This window comes from Ictidomys tridecemlineatus, chromosome 8 (genome assembly GCF_052094955.1).
Source record: "Ictidomys tridecemlineatus isolate mIctTri1 chromosome 8, mIctTri1.hap1, whole genome shotgun sequence".
NCBI lineage: Eukaryota > Metazoa > Chordata > Mammalia > Rodentia > Sciuridae > Ictidomys > Ictidomys tridecemlineatus.
In genome coordinates, this window is record NC_135484.1 from 65,931,151 (window position 1) to 65,949,480 (window position 18,330).

Consider the following 18,330-nt stretch of genomic DNA (forward strand, 5'->3'; position numbering starts at 1 on the left):
CATTCCTTCCTGAGAAAAAGAGAACAATTGTATGCTATGTTTCAAGAAATCACAAACCAGTATTATAAATATATACAAACTACATTTGTATTTATATGATATTACAAGGGGAATACTGAGTCAGGGAGAAAAAACAACTTGAACTTAAGACCAAAATTCACAGGTAGAAATCCTTGTTTTCCATTTATTAGCTGTTATATTTTAGACAGCATAGATTAATGGCTAATGATTCCATTGGACTTACTTTGTAGCAATGAATCTTCTAAGAATTTCATATACAATATATTTATGAATATTTCATTGTCTTAATTTTACAGAAAAAGGAAACCAAACCAAATACAGCATAAATCCAAAGTAACTCAACTTATGTGAGAGGGAGCTGAGGTACCAATGGAGGCCGTCTGGCTCTGGGATCCTTATTCTTAACAATTATATACATACTGCTTAACTTTATCATTCATACATTACATAAGCAAGATGATAATATCTTTGACACTAACAGCCTAAGATTATCATTTTTCTCAAACATAATCATTTGGTGTGTTAATATTAGTGCTCTTATTAAACCCAAAGGATCTTATTATATAGAATTATGTAAAAGAGAGGGAAGAAACTACTGTTATTATTATTATAAGACTAGATACTTAAAATATAAATTTGCAGCATCTGTGTAGTTAAGAATTATAGCATTAATTCCATTTTACAGATGAGGAAAATAAAATTTCTGAGACATTAAGTAATTTGTCAACTATTCCACAGTCAAGGAGACACAGGCTGAGAGTCAACTTTACATCTTTCTCACTCTCAGTCCAAATTACTTTAATTAGATTATATTGACTAGTAATTTTAAAATATTTTAAAAACCTTTAGAATTTTAACTTTATGCTCCCATTTAGAACATTTATTCATTGAAAGTACATGTGTCTCTGGAAAAGTATATAGTAATTCTCTAAATTATTGAATATAATTAGGAGAAATGAAAACAGTTTTATTTATTCTGTTATGACTGAAATTTCTTAGGAACACAACACAATTTCTTAGTTAAGAACATTATAAAGTATGTACCTTAATTCAACTAAAAGTTCAAATTGATATTTTTGGCAATTATTGGAGAGAAAATAACATATGCATAAGATGTCTTCTCCATAAGGTAGACGATTGATTTCTGTAATTATAAATAACAGTTGGACAACAAACCTTTATTAGCTACATGAAGTCATCTTGAAAGAATCTTTGCCCTGTGCTCAAAAGAGTGCTTTCTTGTTAATTGCAAATATGTGTGTACATAAAGACTCTAATAGAGAGAGGGAGAAAAAAGAAACCCAGACATGGTGCAGAATCCAAATTCAAAGTTTCAAAAAAAAACTGAATACTAATTCTTCACAGGGCCATTGTTCCAAATCATGTCAAAAGGGTCATCAGTAACATATTCAGTATGTATAAATACTGCAGCAATTACTTTTTATAAGGTCAATTGGAGTCACATGGGTAGTTTAACACCTTGTAACTCCCTTAATACTCATCGAATAACATACTTGACTAGAAATTACTCAAATCAGCCTTAAATCAAAGTACTATTTTAATAGCACAGAAATCTAGGGGCAGAAGGTCATGAGAATCTGCTGTTAACTACTTAATTTTGCCACATTTATTATATCAAACTGGGTCTTTGACCGCAGTAGCAATAATAGAGTAAAACCAGCCATGGTTGACAATACCAATATTTCAGTTGTATAATTTATGAAGTCATGGCAAATAACTAGCAATTATGTCTAAAATCATTGGGGTGAAGTTGATTAAAGTGGATTTAAAATGACATTAGAACACAGATGTAAAAATAGCTGAGGACTTGCCATTCCTTCATATAGAATTCCTTAAAGAAAAAGTAGGCCCAGAAAAAGTAAAATCACCACTTTACTGCAAGTGGATTTTTTTTTTTAAACTTTCTGAACTCGGGGTTCAGAAGGATAATTTTTTTTCTTTTTTATTGTTGGTTGTTCAAAACATTACATAGTTCTTGACATCATATTTCACACTTTGATTCAAGTGGGTTATGAACTCCCATTTTTACCCCCTATACAGATTGCAGAATCACATCAGTTACACTTCCATTGATTTACATATTGCCATACTAGTGTCTGTTGTAATCTGCTGCCTTTCCTATCCTCTACTATCCCCCCTCCCCTCCCCTCCCCTCCCCTCTTCTCTCTCTACCCCCTCTACTGTAATTCATTCCTCCCCCTTGTATTATTTTTCCCTTTCCCCTCACTTCCTCTTGTCTAGAATCCTCTGTAACTCCTTGGTAGGCTAACTAGAAACAATGAAGCAGATTCCTAAGGTGAGTCCAAATGGGCCAAAACTGAAGCTCAAAGATCTTTTCAGCTTACATTGTTTCCAAATCCCAAACATGATTGCAAATTCCAATTTGAAATAAAAGTAGATCATTTATACCTGTTTAAAGAATGCAAGAAAAAGTGAATTTTTCCCAATGTCAAAGATAAAGCTGCTTTGATTTCCTGACAGATATTTTCAAGTCTTCTAATCAGTCTCTCTGAGTTATGTGGGAAAAAAAAGGATTTAAAGTAAAATGCTGCTAACATATAATCATTTTAAAATACCTCCCCATCAAACCATTACAATATTTTGAACTTGAAAAGTTTTAATAAAAACCCTCTTCTTGCAGATGATGTTGGGACTAAGTGGCAGAAGCAGGGAGCTGATAAGAACCTAAATGTCCTCCTTTAAGGGACAAAAAAAAAAAAAGACTTCCTTTGACTTTTCCATGTGTATTTATTAACCCATGAGGAAAGAGGGTTAATAATAAAAATCATAATTTGCCAGAAGTTGATTCAAATTAATAAATTTTCCCTGTGGGGAGACAATCACACATTATCAAAACTGCTTTTTGCTAGCCACCGGTGGGCTGTGTGTGTGAGCTATGTGCAATTTAGCATATGAGGGGACTGGTCTGTCATTGAGCACTGATTCGGCTGTGCCACTTAAGTGTACCTTTCCTCTAGCTCTGCCTATGATCCTACAGAGCAATATGCTTAGATGGGTGTGACTTGCCAAGATGTCAATCAATCTGCTGACCTCAGGACATCACCAAGAAAGACTCCACCTTTTAGAAAATCTATCCCTTGCCTTATTTGGGTGGAATGTTCTATCGAATGTCTACTCCCCAATAAATAGGGGGGTTCCATGTGTGCTCTCTGTCTTGCTTTTTCCAGTGCTATACAGCGTGGAGCTGACCCTTGGATTCACAGAGCAGTGTTAGTATTTTGCATGGTTTCTTTGCCGTTTTCTCAGTTTATTGCTGCAGTCAGCTCCTTTGAACCCAGCTCATCTTGCCAGCCTGGCCAGCTGGCGACTCCTGCTCACAAATCGTATAAGCACTGCACTACAATTCTTTTTTGGATTTTTGAATTGGAAAATTTATTTTTTTTTAATTTTATTTCCAGAGTATTTGAAGTAGTTCAGGAAAGTACACTAGGTTTACTCAAAATTTCCCGTAAGCATAAAACAAAAAAGTATCCTGAAGATAACTTCAGGATTCTCTTCTGCTCAACTAAGCTTCAGAACAAAATTTTTCTGACATATACCAGGGACATTAGAGTTTGAAAATACTATCAATCATGTGTACATAGCAAGTGTGTGGTAATGATGCATAGCAGGTAACAAAAGACAACTTTTGCAGATAGATTTTGTCCACCCGCAACAAATTTGAAATTCCCAATTTGAATTTTTTTCCTTTTTTTTTCCTTTTCTTTTTTCCAGAATAGTTGCCTTTCCTCCCTTGCTACTTATTCTACATAGCTTGAGCCAGATGGGTCTTATCTGCTGCAGCAACCAGAACCACCTGTCACTGAAACATGTAGAACTTCTCTACCCCAAATTGAAAATGTTTCACCACATTACTAATGGAGTCGATAGTTCCAAACATACCCATGGTTGATAAAGCCAATAAGATATTCAGATACTAATGCTACGTCAGTAAGATTTAGAATACACCAGCAGTAGCATCAAGTCATTATAGCAGTTTAAACTCAAGGTATCAATTTCTCTGTAATATTATTACTCAATCAGAAGTAGTAATGTTTCCAAAATGCTAATCCTAGATTGATTTGTTAGCCATAACACATAGCAGAAAAAAAGAATATATAAATATATATATCATTGTGGGTAAAAGCAAGTGGAAAAAAAGAAAACAAAATTATAGGGAAAAAAGATATGTTTATGGGTTTTATCCTCTAGTTTGTATTAATTGAAGATAGTAGTCAGATACCCACATTTGCAAACTTAAATTGCAATCAATATGCTTTCTGTTTCCTGGAGGAAACAAATTTTATTCATAAAATTAAGAAAATAAAAGCTAAAACACTTCCATAGTTTTGCATATTAAGACATGTGCATCTTAGTCCACTAGACTTTGCCTCCTAGTTTCTTTTTCTTTCCCCACCCTTCTTCCAAGTCTTAGTAATTTGAAGCCCCTGCCCCTCAGCACAGTCCTGTTTTCAGAACACTTTAAATACTTACCCTGTAACCTGAAGCAAATTACAAAAGTTTTCTTAAATTCCAATCATTCATCTAATAAAAGAGCATAGTAGTAACACTCTGCCTTACACAGCCTGTTAATGATTAAATGAGGTAATGTAAGCAATATGCTTAGTGCAGTGAATGCACACAGTAGGTATAGGACATGTTTTCAATAGGCCAGTCTCCAAACATATTTCCTGACTTTGAGGGTCTCCTCCTGTTGTCATTTTTGATTCTCTGTCTTCAGCAGAGGCAAAGGTGACAGACACCACAGTTGATGAAAAGAAATGACATGAGCTTAGGAATTATGGAAATATTTAATTTGTAGCATCATACAGAGTAGTAAACAACAGTTGTGCCATATGTTGATGCATTCTGCAATGATTTCCCTTTATCGAAAACTCCTACAATTCCATGCAGCAACAGGTACTGAGATTCTATTACACAATATCTTGGTAATTTTTCACACTTATGTCTGTTGTTTAACTTAATAACATTGGAAGTACTTTAATAAGACTGGAAGCTATTTGAAGCCAGGATCCTAGCATCTTGACTTCTTTGTTAATTTGTACTTTTAGTATATATCAGAGTACATGACATTTAAATGTTCATTTTCTTGATGTTAATTAATGGGGAAATCAGATATGGTTTTGTTTCATCTCTGAACTATTAAATGACAGTTGAGATCTAGTAAAGAGAGGACAGACACATGCTATAAGAAATGGTGAATTCAATGCATCATGTAATTGGTTTAGAATAGCACTAATGTGACACCGTTCACACTTTCAAACTATTTTGGAGTTGGTTTTTAGATATTATTATAGAGTCATAATTTTATTTAAAATAAAACTTCAAACAAATTACCCAATCAATAAGTAGGCTAAGAAACTGAACGGAGAAAACAGTTGGAAGATACTTGTAATTAAATTGTTATCTTGAAAGTCTTCAAATTTTATCTGTATGTTTGAAGGGCAATAACTTGACTTGGAATGTATACAAATGAATGGAAGTAATACTTCCATGACATATAGACCTATTGAAATGCTATTACAACCATTTTTTACTAGTTATGGATATGAGTTTTTAAAGCATTCACATCATAAACATGTATAGGGATACTTAAACATAGCTTTGGTAAATATATTTAGGCAAGCCTAAATGGAGATCTCTCCCAAAAACATTTTTATAATCTTGTAAGTTGCTAGGCAAAATTCTGTGATGTTAACTTAAGCCCTTTTTCAAGGGATATTTATTTTTGTGATTTTTTTTAGACCAGCCTACAATCAGTACAATGTTTTAGTGTTGATATTAGAAAACTTAGCTCAAAGAAACCAATTTCTTCAAAGTTTGGTTATAGTAAACCAAAGCATAACCACAAGAAGTCATCAAAGATTGACAATTATTGAACCACAAGGGAAAATCATTTTCCATTTTATTGAATATCTAATTAGAATAACAATGAAGGATAATATGAACTGATGTGGCTACAGCTCACATAATAAAAAAGAAAAAGAGGTTTCATCATAAATATAAACCACTTATGAAACCATAGTGGAGATAAGATGGTCACCCCAGCTATCCTTGAAAATTTGCATACCTGTAGTCTCTGGATAAAGCTGAAAAAAAAAAACTGAATGTAAAATAAGGGTTTATCAAGTCCTTTCTGTTACTTCAGACAAAAAGATAAGCATTAAAGATTGTAGATGATGTGAGTGCCCTAAGAATAGGAAGGTCATTCAAGGAATATTAACTTACCTCAATATCATATGTGCTTGGTACATTAAAGTTGTCATATATACAAGCAATCTGCATTTAATTTTTTTTTAATATTATGCTGTCAAAAGAGGACTTGCAACATGTTTCAGATATTTCCAAGAGTATTAAGAAAAACTTATAAGTAATGTATTATAATATATATTATATTAAGAGTATTAAGAAAAATATATAGTATATTTGTATTAATGGGTGATTCTGGTGGGAGCTCAGAAAACCGGAATACCATTAGGACTGTGCACAGTAAAGACTGGACTCATGAGATTTCAAATGAGGAAGAGGACTATAATGGATCTTGAAATAGAGGCCATTCATGTTTCACTTAAGAATTTTTCTGTATTTTGCCCATATCCTGAGACTTTCTGTAAGATTTAATTGATAGGTGATAGACTGCTTAATCTGGTTGAAGAAATTTCTAGAGAGCATAGTATTCAGGCAGTGACATGGATATTGCTGATGGCTTTTAGCTAAGTTTATTGTTATATTCAAGAGCAGAAAGCCGAACAGAAAGATTTGAAAAACTTGGACTTGAAAGGTGGGAGTAAAACTGGGGCTAAGGAGGTGGCAGTTCTTAAGGACATTACCACCGCATAAGAAATGCTAGAGACCTTGCCTGGATACAATAAGAAAAATGAGTTTAGGGCATCTCAGAAATTGGCAAGAACACACTCATCTCAGGCTCAAGGGAGTAAAAGTGAAAATTCCTTTGAGAAGAAACCAATGGGGCACCCTTCTTGCACAAGGGGGCCTAAAAAGTTTTTTCAATGTGTTCAGCCATGCAGACACTCAGAGGCTGCTGCAGCCAGGGTACCCGGAGGCTTGGCTATTGCTTGATAGGGTGACAGACCTTCCTGGGAACCATGTGGTGCTGGTTCTTCAGGAATGCAGGACACTGGAGTTAGGAGGTCATGAAATGTTCCACCAATATTTCCTTTTATTCTTTTAATATTTTTTTAGTTGTAGTTGGACACAATACCTTTTTAATTTATTTATTTATTTTTATGTGGTGTTGAACCCATCACCTTGCACATGCTAGGCAAGCACTCTGAGCCACAATCCCAGCCCCTCAATGAAGATTTCAAAGAAAGGCCTTGGAGGCCAGCAAAATGCAGCATGGTCAGAGTTCATGTGGGTGGCCCCTGAGAGGGCAATGCATGGAGATGTGAGGAATAGTGGAGACCCCCAAGATTAAGAAATGCCAGTACTGAAGGACATCTGGCAAGGAAAGCTTCAGGATTGATCAGAAACAAATCAAAAGAAAGCCTATATAGCCTGCAATCTGCAAGACTCCATGGGGCAGAGCTGCTCAAGCTTTTTGGAGGGAACATGTGGATGCCCTGTGACCTAGATGCTGGATGAGAAGCTACAGGACTTGTTTGCCCAGCTGTATTTTGGTTTTGCTTTGGTCCCATCCCTTCTTTCTATGCTCCTATTTTTCTAAATAGAAATGTTTATCTTGTACCTTTATATATTGCATGCATATAATTTGCTTTTGTCTTTTCAGTGTCTCAAGATGTGAGTTTGCCTTGAGTCTCAGAGGAGGTATTGGACTTAAATATTTGTGCAATGTTGGAACTGTTGAGACTATGGGAACTCTTTGAAAAGTACTAAACATATTTTGCATGGTGAAATGAGCAGGAGCTTTTGGAGGCCAGGGGCAGAATGTTATGTTTTAGATATGAGATGTCCCTGCAAAGATCAATGTGAAAATGCAAAATCACTGAGAAAATGCAAGAAAATTCAGAGGTCAAGTGATTGGGTTATGAGAGCTTTAACCCAGTCAGTGAATTAATCTTCTGATAAGGATTAACTGAGTGGTAACCAAAGGCAGGCATGTTGTGGCTAGAGGGGTTAGGCACTGGGGACATGACTTTGGGGTGTATATTTTCTATTTGGTGAATGGAGTCTCTCTCTTTGCTTTCTGGTGTGATGTCATAAGCTGCTTTCCTCTACCACTCCTCCTGCCACATTGTTCAGACTCATCTCCAGCCTGAGGAATTGAGTTCACTATCTATTTCCTCCTTTAATTTTTCTTGTCAGATTTTGGAATACAGAAGAGAAAAAAAACTCATTAAAGTACATATATATATATTTAATCATATATTTATTTTGGTATATTCATACATGCACATGGCATAGATCAGTAAATTTTATTCTCTAGTACTTCCTCCCTTCCTAGCTTTCTCTCATCCCCTTCTTCTGCTTTATTGGTCTCCTTTCTAATTTCATGAGATTCCTCCCCTTTTTAAATTCCTTTTATCCTCCACCCCCAAACCCTTCACATGAAAGACAACTATTTATCCTGAATTTTTGAGTCTGGCTTTTTTCACTTAGCATTATGTTCTCTGTTTTAATCCATTTATCATCAGATAATGTAGTTTCATTCTTATTTATGTCTGAGTAAAACCCCATTGTGTATATATACCACATGTTCGTTATCCATTTATCTGTTGACAAACAAGCACCTGGCCTGGTTCCATAATTTGGTTATTGTGAATTGCACTACTATTATCATCTGTATGCATCTGTCAATACAGCATAATGCTTTTAGTTGCTCTGGGTGAATACCAAGGAGTGGGACAGCTGGGTTATATGGTTGTCCCTTTATTAGCCTTTTGGGGAATCTCTACACTGCTTTCTAAATTGGTGTGTTTTTTTGTTGTTGTTTTTAAATTTTGTTGTTTGTTTTAAAGTGCTTAAATACTTGAAGATCAGGACAAGTAAAAAAAAATCTTTCTAATTCTGTTATTTGTAGCTTTTAGTTCATATATTTCTTAAAATTATTAATCATGTTTTCTAGGGTTATATTTAATGTTATTTATAATAAGATAGTCCTAGAATAAAAAATCATTAATTAATCTAAATTGGACACTTTCTGATAAATATCTAGACTATGAAATAACCAAGGACCAGTTATAGTTTTCTAATATCTGACATGAAGTAGATGAAGTGCACAATAAGATGTGCTACTTTTATGAGAAAAATATAGTAATCTTTTTTGAAATTAAAATAAGAAAAATATACAAAAATATTTTTAAGAGGAGATCATTATTTTTTATTTGTTCTAATTAGTTATACATGAAAGCAGAATACATTTTAATTTATTGTACACAAATGGAGCACAACTTACTATTTTTCTGGTGGTATGTGATGAAGAGTAGCACCATAATGTGGTATACATGAACTTAGGGTAATGATGATCATCTTATTCCATCATCTTTCCTGTCCCTATGACCACTCTCCTTCCTCCCTCCCCTTTTCCCAAAATTCCTCCACTCCTCCACTCCCCATTATGTATCAGTATTCATTCATCAGAGAAAACATTTGGTCTTTGGTTTGGGGGGATTGGTTTACTTCGCTTAGCATGATATTCTCCAACTCCATCCGTTTACCTGCAAATGCCATGATTTTATTCTCTTTTAATGATGAGTAATATTACATTGTGTATATATGCCACAGTTTCTTTATCCATTCATTTATTGAAGGGCATATACATTGGTTCCACAGTTTAGCTATTGCAAATTGGGCTGCCATGAACATTGATGTGACTGTGTCACTAAGTCCATTGGGTATAGACCAAGAAGTAGGATTGCTGGGTCAAATGGTGGTTCCATTCCAAGTTTTCCAAGGATCTCCATACTGCTTTCCAGGGTGGTTGCACCGATTTGCAGTTCTACCAGCAATATATAAATGTACATTTTTATCCACATCCTGGGCAACACTTATTATTGCTTGTATTCTTGAAAATTGCCATTCTGACTACAGTGCATTTCTCTACTTATTAGAAATGCCGAACATTGTTTCATATATTTGTTGATCAATTGTACATCTTCTTCTGAAAAGCGTCTGCTCAGTTCCTTAGCCCATTTATTAATTAGGTTATTTATGGGTTTTGGTGTTAATTTTTTGTATTTCTTTATAAATTCTGAAAATTAGTGCTCTATCTGATTTGCATGTAGTAAGATGTTCTCCCTCCCGCTCTGTGGGCATTCTCTTCATGTTATTGATTGTTTCCTGTGCTGGTTTTTTTTTTTCTTTTTTCTTTTTCTTTTTTTTTTTTTTTTGGTCACTGTGACCAAAAGACCTGACAAAAACAATATAGAGGTGGAAAACCTTGCTTTGGCTTATACTTTTATAAGTGTCAGTTCATAACTCCATTATTCTTTGTCCAAGAGGAGGCACACCATCAGGATGGAAAGATATGAAGAAAGCATCTCAGAATATGACATCAGGAAGCAGAAGAAAGTCTCTTCACCAGGGACAAAATAAAAATCCAAAAGGTACACCCTCGATGACCTATTTCCTCCAGCCACATACTACCTTCCAAATGGCTCTGGCTCAAGTTTCCCAGACCATTTTGAATGGAAGTGGTAATATCATCCTTGTCTTGTCCCAATTTTTAGAGGGAATGCTTTCTTTCTTTCTTTCTTTCTTTCTTTTTTTTTTCTTTCTTTCTTTCTTTCTTTCTTTTCTTTTCTTTTTTTTAGAATGATGTCAACTTTGGGTTTGGCATAAATTTTCAATAGTGGGTTATGTTCCTGTTATCTCTAGTTGCTCTAGTATATTGAACATAAATGTGTGCTGTATTTTGTCAAATGTTTGTTTTTTTCCTGCATCTATTGAGATGATCATGATTCTTGTCTTTAAGTCTATTGATGTGATGAATTGTGTTTATTCATTTCCATATGTTTAACTAACCTTGAATCTCTGAGATGAACTCCATTGATCATGGTGCACTATCTTTAATGTGTTTTGTATGCAATTTGCCAAAATTTTATTGAGAATTTATTAAATCTATGTTTTTCAGGAATATTGGTCTGATGTTTTATTTACTTGATGTGACTTTTTCTGGTTTTAGTATCAGGGTGATACTAGTCTCATAGAATAAATTTGGAGGCGTTTCTTCCTTTTCTATTGCATAGGATAATTTTAGGAGTATTGGTATTAGTTCTTCTTTGAAAGCTGTGTAGAACTCAGCTGTGTATCCATTTGGTCCTAGATTATGCTTGGTTGATAAGCTTCTGATGGTGTCTTCTATTTCATTGCTTGGTGTTAATTGGTTTTTGAAGGTCTTGTAGAACTTGGCTAAGAATATGTCTGATCCTAGGCTTTTCTTGGCTGGTAGGATTTTGATGGCATCTTCTATTTCATTGCTTGAAATTGCTCTGTCTAATTTATGTATGTCCTCCTGCTTTCATTTGGATATGTTATATGGATCTAGAAATTTGTCAATGTCTTTGAGATTTTTTATTTTATTAGAGTATTCATTTTCAAAATAGTTTTTAAACTTTCTGTATTTCAGTAGTGTCCATTGTGATATTTCCTTTTTTATCACAAATTTTAGTAACTGGATTTTTATCTTTTTTACTCCATTAGCATGGCTAAGTGCTTACCAATTCTATTTATTTATTCAAAAAGCAACTTTTTATTGTTGGTTTTTCAAAACATTACATAGTTCTTGATATATCATATTACACACTTTGATTCAAGTGGGTTATGAACTCCTATTTTTACCCCCTATACAGATTGCAGAATCACATAGGTTACACTTCCATTGATTTACATATTGCCATACTAGTGTCTGTTGTATTCTGCTGCCTTTCCTATCCTCTACTATCCCCCCTGCCCTCCCCTCCCCTCCCCTCTTCTCTCTCTACCCCCTCCACTGTAATTCATTTCTTCCCCTTGTATTATTTTTCTCTTTCTCCTCACTTCCTCTTGTATGTAATTTTGTATAACCCTGAGGGTCTTCCATTTTCATGCAATTTCCCTTCTCTCTCCCTTTCCCTCCCACCTCTCATCCCTGTTTAATGTTAATCTTCTTCTCATGCTCTTTGTCCCTACTCTGTTCTTAGTTACTCTCCTTATATCAAAGAAGACATTTGGCATTTGCTTTTTAGGGATTGGCTAGCTTTACTTAGCATAATCTGCTCTAATGCCATCCATTTCCCTCCAAATTCTATGATTTTGTCATTTTTAATGCAGAGTAATACTCCATTGTGTATAAATGCCAAATTTTTTATCCATTCGTCTATTGAAGGGCATCTAGGTTGGTTCCACAGTCTTGCTATTGTGAATTGTGCTGCTATGAACATCAATGTAGCAGTGTTCCTGTAGCATGCTCTTTTTAGGTCTTTAGGGAATAGACCGAGAAGGGGAATAGCTGGGTCAAATGGTGGTTCCATTCCCAACTTTCCAAGAAATCTCCATACTGCTTTCCAAATTGGCTGCACCAATTTGCAGTCCCACCAACAATGAACAAGTGTACCCTTTGCTGTGTCAAATTTTTGAATTGTTTCTTTTGTTTCTATATCACTGATTTCAATTTTGGTTATTCCTCATTTTCTACTGCTTTTGGTGTTGATTTGTTCTTTATCTAGGGCTTTGAGATTTAACATTAGATCATTTATTTGTTGACTTTCTATTTTTTAATGAATGAGCTCAATGCATTAAGCTTTCCTCTTAACATTGCCTTCATAGTGTTCCAGAGATTTTGATATTTTTGTATTGGTGTTCTCATTTACCTCTAAGCATATTTGTTTTATTTCATCCCTGTTTTCTTCTTCTTTCCATTCAACATTCAATCATGTATTATTTAGTCTCCAGGTATTGGAGTGTTTTCTATTTTTAATTTTATCTTGATTTATAATTTCATTCCATGATGATCTGATGGAATGCACGGTAGTATCTGCTTTTTTTTTGTATTTGCTAAGAGTTGCTATATGGCACAAGATATGGACTGTTAAATTCACCAGTATTGTTGTGCTGTGTTCTCTTTGATTCTTGAAATTGGGAAGGGTTTGTTTCATAGAGATAGATGCTCCATTGTTTGAGGAATAAATAGTTATAATTGTTGTCTTGTTGACATATGATTCCCTTAAGCAGTATGAAATGTCCTTCTTTGAAATCCACTTTATCTAATATGAGAATTGAAACTGCTGCTTGTTTATGCCATCCATGTGAGTGATATCGTTTTTTTCATACTTTCACCTTCAGACTGTGCATTTTTTTGCCTATGAGGCGAGTCTCTTGGAGACAACATATTGTTAGGTTTGGTTTTTAATGCTGTCTTCCTGTCTATGTCTTTTGGAACAAACTATTGACAAAGCAAAAAATTGTTGTGGTTTAAATATTAGGTGTCCCACAAAAAGCTCATGTGTAAGACAATGTAAGAAAAGTTTAGAGGTGAAATGCCTGTGGAGGTGGGCCATTTGAGGTGTGCCTTTGGGTAAATATTTTGTCTGTGATAAGGAGAATCTCCCCCTCTCTCTGCTTCCTGGTATCAAGTCCTTAGCCACTTTCCTCCACCACATTCTTCTGCCATGATATTCTGACTTACCTTGAGCCTTGATGATTGAAGCTGGCTCCCTATGGACTGAGGTCTCTGAAACCATGATCCCTCAAATAAACTTTTCCTCTAATTTTTCTTGTCAAGTCTTTTGGTCACTGCAGTGAAAAGCTTACTAAAACACAAATATTATGTATTTCATGATTCAATTTATATAAAATTGTTTAAATGACAAAATTATACAAATGGATACCTGATTTACTATTTGAGATTCCCAGCAGTGGATGGTTGGAAAGCTAATGTGACCCAAATGGAAAATTTCTGTGGTGATAAACAGCTTATAGTTTGATTGCAGTGATGATTTAACAAGTCTCCATCTTTGAAACAGTTACCTAGAAGTAAACCCCTATATTGTACCAATGTTGAATTTCTAGTTTTGATACTGTAGTTATACAAGTCTAACCATTTGGAGAAACTGGGTAACAGGTTCATAGAGATCAACTTCAGAATGTTTGTAACTTCATAGAAATTTTCATAATCTGTATCTACAAATAGAAACTTCACAAAAAGCTAGTGTGAAGGATGTGAAAACCTGTAATGATCATGATCATTATGAAGGTTTTTAAGGTAGACTTGGAGTAAGCACTTAGCAATGGAAAGAACTCTATTAGTGAAATAATTGGTTCCACCATAATGCTCTGACTTCCATCCCCAGTACTGCAAAAATTAATTAACTAACTAATTAATTAATTAATTAATTAATGACTAAAGCTAAATGCCAGTGAGGATGTAGAGTAAAGGGAATGCTTGCAAACAGTTGGTGAGAAGGTAAATTAGTAGAGCAATTAAGGAAAACAGTTCAAATTTTCCTCAAAATATTAAAAATAGAACTACAATAAGATCCAGCAACCCTAGTCCTAAAGGAAGTCAAATCAGTGTGTCAAAGAGACTGTTTTAGTCAGCTTTTTCAGTATTGTAACCAGAAGAACTGACAAAAAAATTTAGAGGAGGAAAAGTTTCCTTGGGGGCTCACAGCCTTAGAGGTCTCAATCCACAGATGGCTAAATCCATTCCTCCTGGCTCAAGCTGAGGCAGGACATCATTGTGGAAGTGTGTAGTGGAGGAAAGCAACTCTGATCATTGTACCAGGAAGCAGAGAGAGATCTGTGCTCAACAAGGACAAAATATAAGCTCCAGAGGCATGCCCCAAGGGACCCACCTCCTCCAGTCACACCCAACCTGCCTGTAGGTACCACCAAATTAATTCCTATCAGGGGAATGATGCACTGATTAGTGTAAACCTTCTATAACCCAATCATTTTACCTGGAAACTTTCTTGTATTATCTCACACATGAACTTTTGAGGGACCTCTCATATCTAAGCCATAACAGAACCATCAGCAATCCCATGTTCCTTCTTGTACTCTTAAAATAGCCAAAAAATGGAAATGACCTAAGTGCTCATCATCTAATGAATGGGGAAAATATATATAATGGCTTTGTATTCTGCCATCAAACGAATAAAATCATATCATTTTCAGAACATGGGTGGAAATGAATATCATTATGTTAAGTGAAATAAGTCAGGCACAGAAAGGCAAATATTACATTATCCCAATTATATATGGAATCTAAAGTATTTCATCTCATAGAAGTTGAATGTAGAATGGTGGTTACTAGACACTGGAAGAGTAGTTTGGAGGGAAGAAGGGCAGAAGTGGATCAATGGGTACTATATTATTGTTAAGTAGGAGTAAAAAGTTCTGATGCTATTGCACCTAGGATGATTATAGATAATGATAATTGCACTATGCATTTCAAAAAGTTAAAGGATTTTGAATGTTTTTACAATAAAGAAACAGTAAGAGTTTGAGGAGATAGATATGTTTAATCTGATTTAAATATTAAAATGTACACATGTATTCAAATATGTCACCACATTAATATGTGCAATTTTTAATTTCTATGTATCTGTTCAAAATAAGTTTAAGTGAAAATTAAATAAAGTTAAACAAAAAGATAAACAAGCAGAAGCTATCGATAACTGAGTACACAAAACTCAAGTCGCAAACACTCAGTTTAACTATCTTACATAGCCCCCATGAAACATCAAAGATCACTATTCACTTTCTCCTCTCCTCTGTTGTGAAATCAGTACTTAATTTAGCCCAACAACATACTGTCCTTGAACATGTGTGCTTAAGCTCTGCTTCTGTATTTTTCACTTATAATATTCTGTCCATCTTGAAAACCCCCTCTTCTTTTTTCCCCATTTTTTATGACACTAGCATACATATTTTGAGTGCTCAACTAGTACCAGTACATACGCTAAAAGTTTATAGTATTTTCTCGATTTTAATATTCACAAAGACACTTTCAAATAGGTTCTTGTTATTATTGGGCCTGTTTTACTAATAAGAAAACTGAGACACACAAAAATTAAGTGAAATTTCCAAGGTCAGGCAGATAGTGCTATAGCAAAACAGGAAATAAGATGAAAATCCACATAAAAGAAGGCATATATGGACTTTTCAAGGAGACCCAAGGAAGTCATTATCCTAAAAGTGTTTTGAATTTTATAGATAACTTTCATATTCTCTTTATTTCATTTTATTTCATTTTCCTCAATTTGATATCAGTAAAAATTGATATCTAATAAAAATGTATCACAAATTTTAGAAAATATTATATTAAAACTGAAAAATAGATTTTTCAGTTTGGACACAAAACAATAATACTATTAGTTCATTTTACTGTTTTAAAACCATACAAATAATAAGGCAAACTGCTAAAAGTCTAAAAAGAATTTCATTGGACTTCTGATTTTCTTCAAGAATGTGTAGAACTTTTGATATTTTGGACATTTTAAAGATAAAACCCAATGTTCAGTTGAACATAAATCCTGTGACAGGATATCTTTAATTGCAGGGTGCATCTGGTGGTTTGGTATTATTAAATCTTATACATGTATGTGTACACATATATTTTTAGTTTTATCCTTCAACTAGTTGACTAGGGAAGGCTTTCAAAAGATTTAAGAGGTCTTTGTTTGTTGAACAAACGTTTTTTATTCACTGTAGGGAAAGAGGTTAATCCCGCTGTGTCAATTAGCTTAATTGATGGGGAACTTCAATGGGTCCTGGGGTGTGTTAAATTCCTGAGGTGAACCTATTGAGAGAATTAGTTAGAGAAACTTTCACAGTTGGGAAAGCTTTTAAATGCACTTGACTTAATCTGAGATGAGTTAGCATACTTTCACACATATTAAATGCCCCAAATCCTCCTTCCTTCAGTGCCTTTGATGTCAGGACAAGCTCTGGCTGTCCTCCTACAGCTTTCTTCAAATGCCTTTCACTTAGACAAAAAGCACATGGTTTGTCCTCATGAATCCATGGGGTAAAATTAAGAACAGTGTTTGGAAATTATTGTCATGCAGGGAAGAACATTCTCCAGGTGGGCTCTCAATGATAGCATGTAGACTCAGACCCTGGGAAACAAATTTGAGATCCTGGCAGGTGAAAGATGTTGTGAAACTCAGTTAGGACAGTAGACATGCTTTATTCAGAGGTGGCATCAGCCCCCTGAGTCTTTCCTTAGACTTATTTTACGTGTAGGCAAAACAAAGAAGGCACAGTACCAATATCTGCTCACAAGCAGATACTTATGATCTTGAGAACACATGCTGAATTAGGGTGTTTATGACCTTCATTACATACTAAAAGCAGCTGGCCAGAAGTCTTGGTGAAGGAGCCTAAGTATTGCCACTTGGATCTGCGCCACATATGCCTCTGTATATTTAGGGGTAGGGGTTCATCCACAAACCAGTATAAATTCAAGTGGTAGCTGTAGAGACCTATACATTATTTATTTCCATCTTACAAAGCAATGAACCAGGCTCAGAAAGGTTAAATAGCTTTCCAATTTGCAAAGCAGAACCAGGGCTTAAAAACTTCAAAAGCTATGTGTTTTAATAAGCTTTGCATTACTGTGGATGAAATTCCTGATAATAATTTAGAGGAGGAATATTTGGGGCTCATGGTTTCAGAGGTCTCAGTCCATAGAAGGCTAAATCCAATGGGCCCAAGTGAGGTAAGACATAAAGAACACAGGACAGACTTGAGGAAAACAGCTGACCTCTTGGCATCCAGGAAACAGAGTGAGGAAGAGGGAAGGGACCACAGGGACAACACATCCTTGGAGAGCCTGTCCCCAGTGACCCACCTCCTCCATCCACACTCCACAGGCTTAGAGTTAGTCCATTAAACCTAGGATGGATCAATTGGTTTACAGCTCTCATAATCCAATCATTTTACCTCTGAATATTCTTGCATTAATACTGAAATTTTAGGAGAACACCTCATATACAAATCTAACAGTGTCCTTTTCTCTAAATCAAACTGAAAACATTAAAGATAGCTTAGAAGGCATATGCTAAAAGGAAATAAAGTCTTTGTTGTTGGGGAGGATTTGGACAAGGGTCTTCACAGTGTCTTGGAATGACTTAAGAACATATTCATTTTCTGAAGTGTTTGAAAATTAATGAGATCCATAAGTATCCAAGAATGCCTCTCTCTTTCTCTCCCTCTCTCTCCCTCCCTCATCGCCCGCCCTTCCCCCTTCTTTTGCTTGCCAGGATGTCTGGTGCACACAGGGCAAACAAAACAATGAAAAGTCAACTTTAAATCTCTGAAGCCTAAATTGTTCTGCATTTTTCAGCTAATTGACAGGACTCC